At 36.5% G+C, this 4,507-nt stretch overlaps 1 long non-coding RNA gene across 1 annotated transcript; it reads left to right on the forward strand.

Moving 5' to 3' along the window:
- The first annotated feature begins 91 nt into the window (after positions 1–91).
- On the forward strand, positions 92–4,165 carry LOC133805024 (uncharacterized). The gene is made up of 7 exons (XR_009878762.1): positions 92–704; positions 1,066–1,453; positions 1,548–1,760; positions 2,292–2,850; positions 2,955–3,106; positions 3,206–3,315; positions 3,623–4,165. It is a non-coding gene; the product is annotated as an uncharacterized LOC133805024 (long non-coding RNA).
- The last annotated feature ends 342 nt before the right edge of the window (positions 4,166–4,507 follow it).

Below are 4,507 nucleotides of genomic sequence, written 5' to 3' on the forward strand. Positions count from 1 at the left end.
TTTGAGAGATAATTGTAATGAGTAGCTAGGCCTAGGTATCACTACGTCAGTTTTAGATTAAAAAAACCTTCTTTTCCTTTTCACTGTGAGTAGTCAACTCAACTCAGTCTTTTAAGTCAAGACTCTTCTTCTTCTTCGTTTTCATCTTCACCGTTTTCTTCAGTTTCAAGCAAAACTCTTACTCTACTACTCACACACACACACACAGTTAGTAGAAATGGAGGGAAGGTTCCACAGTCGAGGTCTGGAGCAAGGAAGATGGGTTTCAGAACGCCTGGTTCTCCGCCGTACGTCATTCTCGAACCACCGACCCATACTCTCAATCCTTCTCCCTCTCTCTCTCTCTCTCCCGTCCAGAAGAAGACGAAGCGTACCAAAAACGACAACTCAAAGGTCGTCGTTCGATATCCACACATGCTCGCCGACGACGGCAAGGAGCTTCTTGTTGAGAAGATCGACAGCTTTTTCGTCAGGCCAACTCCTCCTCCACCTGACACGGAGCCCGATAAGCCATTTGCGCAAAACGACGTCGTTGATGCCTTGCACCACGATATCTGGTGGACCGGAGTCATCATCAACGTCGAAAACGACAACTATACACTGTTCGCTTCGCCATCCCACCTGATCTTCTCTACTGCAACCGCTCTCAGCTCCGACCCCACTGGGATTGGGTCGATAAGAAATGGGTACGGTCTGGAAAATAGGTATTGTACTCCTCTCAAAGCAAAGAAAGAATATGTTTCTGGTTTTCGTTCTAGGGTTTTCAAAGGCTTCAACTTTGTATTGAGCTATATATAATCTGTGCTATCTAGACCTGCATTTTTCAAAGGCTTCAACTTTGTATTGAGCTATATATAATCTCTGCTATCTAGACATGCATTTTCCTTTAAAAGAAAAAAGTTTTTCACTTCTCTATTTTCTGGGTAAAACGACTTAGTTTGTGCGATAAGAGTGTATTTCCAGACTATCTTTTTGTTTCTTTCAACTTGTTCAAGGCTTTGTTTAAGTATATATAATAATGATAATGCTTTTTCTATTTTGGAAAAAAAAAATGATTGTTTGCAGGAAAATAAGTATTCGAAATTCAGACCAGGAACAACAGTGGAAGTGAAACTCATGAGTACTGAAAATGAGGGCCTCAACTTCTGTTCTGGTGAAGTATAAGACGACAAATAAAGATTATGCTGAGAAAGTTTCTGTAGCACAACTGGAGATGATTCGACCCCAACCTCCAAAAATGAGTGAGGATGATAAAGATTTTGAGTTGTGGGAGAAGGTGGATGCTTTTTGTGATTTGGGTTGGTCAGTTGGGGAGGTCACCAAAATTCTTCAACACAGAAAGTATGGTGTTGCTGTTGCTTTTGGGGTGTAGAAGAAGGAGATGAAGTTTGATCACACTCAACTGCGCTTTCACTTGGATTGGGTTGATGGAAAATGGGTTAACAAATCAAGGGTATACATACATACCTGTTGTGTTAGCTATTCTTAATTCAGGTTAATTAGACTGAAATTGAATAAGCTTTATCTGTGTAATTTTTCTCTTTCAGGAGGAGAACCTATCTACACTAGTTAGTCGGCAAAAATCAACATGTGATGAAGGTAGAGGTATTGGGTCATCGGCCTTAAATGGAAGTTTGGGTTGTGTTACCGAAATAGGAACATATCGTTCAACAAATGCGCATGACAATCAAAAATGTCTCCTCCTGGTGTTGATAATTCATCAACATTTGAACTTGAAGAGCTGCAACTCTCAACTGCAGGTATCAATTAATGGTTCTCGTTTAGCTTCAAGCACTGCCATTGAAGCTTGAAGCCGAAAGTGGAGTGAAAGACAGAACATATTAAAACAGTATTTGTTATTTGTTTTTACTAAGATAGAAATGGAGAAATGTTTATATATATAACTAGAGATAGTCGTTTTGCTTTGCGTTGGTTTTTTTTAATATGAAATCCGAATTTTATATTTATTGTTAAAGAACAAAAAATTAAAAATTATGGTTGTAAAAAAAGATTTTTTTATATTTATTATTAAAAAAAAAGAATTTTATATTTATTATTAAAAAAAAATTACACACAAAAAATCTCTTTTTACCACTATAATTTTTTTTTTCTTTAATAATAAATATAAAATTTAGATTTCATATTCATTTAAATTTCATATTAAAAAATTAACTTAAAGCAAAGCCGATTTTCTTTAGCTATATATTTATATATGGATATTTCTCTATTTCTGTCTTAGGAAAAACAAATACTTTTCTGTTATATATATTTTTATACATTTTTTTTTTCAGCTTTCAGCTTTAATGGCGGTGCTTGAAAACGACGACATTGAAGAAGGCTACTTCTATGAGCTTTCCCATGCCAAGCTCCCTCCCGAATCCCCGGAGCACCTCTACTCAGTCCGGGTTGTAATGGTACGTTCTTCCACTCTTTTTTTTTTTCTTTCTTTCTTTCCTTTTTAATACAAGTCACATATAAATTACACATTATTAATAATCATAGATAATATTAGATAAATAATAAACTCTCTTCTCTCCAAGTCCAACTACTCAACTCTCTTCTCTCTCTCTGCAAACGACCACAATGAGCTTATGGGATTACTGGATTGAAGAGGCTCTTTCAAAGCTCGACTCTTTGCAACTCAACTCCTCCGTTCTCTCAGACCCATTTACCTCTGCAATGAACCAGAACACCCCATCAACACTGCTTCCTCAAAATCACCCATTCAAGATGAATTCCAGGTGTTCGACGAATTGCATACATGGGACCCTTCCTCCGTTGAGATTGAGATTTCAGATGCCACCTTCCAGAATTGGGTCCATCACATTTCTTCTTTCAACTCTGTCCCAAGTTAAGATAAACCATGTAATCCGTGATAACAAACAATAGTAGCTCTATTATCTTAATAATTTCGAAATTTGAATGTTTTACCTTTATGCTTTTGGGGTCTCCAGGGGATGAGGCTGACGATAGTAGAGATGTTTTAGCTAATCCTAAAACAGGGGAACGTCCTCAGAGTTTCAAGAAGCTGCTACTTTTATTTTCTGGAAATGATTACTTGGGGTTGAGCTCACATCCTACTATTGGAAAAGCTGCTGCTGCAAAGGTTTGATGATTTTATCTTTTGTGGAAGGAATGGTTTAGTCTTGCTTCGTAGTTATGCGTTTTCTCAAGCTAATAGATTCTTTTTGTAATGATTAATCAGGCAGCGCTGAAACATGGAATGGGCCCTCGAGGTTCTGCTCTAATATGTGGATATACCAATTACCATCGGCTACTCGAGTCATGCTTGGCAGACTTAAAAAGAAGAAAGAGGTATGTATAAGGTGCATTAGAGATACTTGTGTTTGGTTGTTTTTAAACATATCTGCTTTGAGCTGATGGAGAAGGAAATGATCCTGTGCCTGTGCCCCCTCCCCTCCCCTGACCAATGCAGCTTTTTTCTTATTGTTGAATAAGAAAAGATGCATGATACATTGTTGGGTTGAAATCAAATTAGATTCAATATCATATCCATGGTTTCTTGTATGATCTTTTTTTTCCTTCATATTTGACATTTCCTCAATTTGGTATTTCAACTGCAAACTGATGATGATCTTGTTTGAACTTTATTATGGGGTAGGGTTTGCTGCTAATATCAATATGGCCTTGATGGTAACGTTGGGCAATGTTGGCTTTCTCCTGGCCTCTGCCTCTGCCTCAAAGCCTTTGGAGCATGAAAGGGTTGCCATTTTTTCTGATGCGTTCAACCATGCTTCAATAATTGATGATGGTATTCGTCTTGCCCAGCCACAGTCTAGTGTAGAGGTTTTCATCTATAGACACTGCAACATGACTCACCTTAAGAGACACTGTTGTATGTCTTGCAAATTTCTGCAACATTTTTGGCTGTCTTCTTTTGAGTTTTTTCATACACATATAAGTGTATATATTTATATTTGGGATACATAAATTTTTGCACATATTTTTATGCCGTGATGAACACTGTTAAAACTGGAAAATAAAAATATTCCACCTATGTAAATATAATTTATAACATGTGCTTTAATTTCAACCATTTGATCGAGCACTGTTTATCTCGGTGTAAAAATATGTGTGCATTGAACTTATCCCTGTATATTCATCTATGTATACATCTATTCTTACATCAAAATTACTTCTCTTGAAGAAGAAAGTTGTGACTGATAGGTAAATCATGGTATTATCTTGTATGACCATATAGGCATTTCATAAATAAATTTATTAACTGCATAAGTTTTACAACCAATCATAAAAACCAATCATCTGACTCTGTACAAGGAAAAAAAAAAAGGGTATTTGCCGTGAGGTTCTGATACCATGAAGAAATAATAAATAGCTTGATCTTATTTGCCATGAATAGCTTGATCTTATTTGCGTTGGTTTTGTGAGGCTCTGATACCATAAAGAAATAGTAAATGGCTTGATTTTATTTGCGTTGGTTTTTTTTGGTTTGACAATGAAATCTCATTCTCATTATTATATTTAT

The sequence above is a fragment of the Humulus lupulus genome, chromosome X, assembly GCF_963169125.1.
Source record: "Humulus lupulus chromosome X, drHumLupu1.1, whole genome shotgun sequence".
Lineage (NCBI taxonomy): Eukaryota > Viridiplantae > Streptophyta > Magnoliopsida > Rosales > Cannabaceae > Humulus > Humulus lupulus.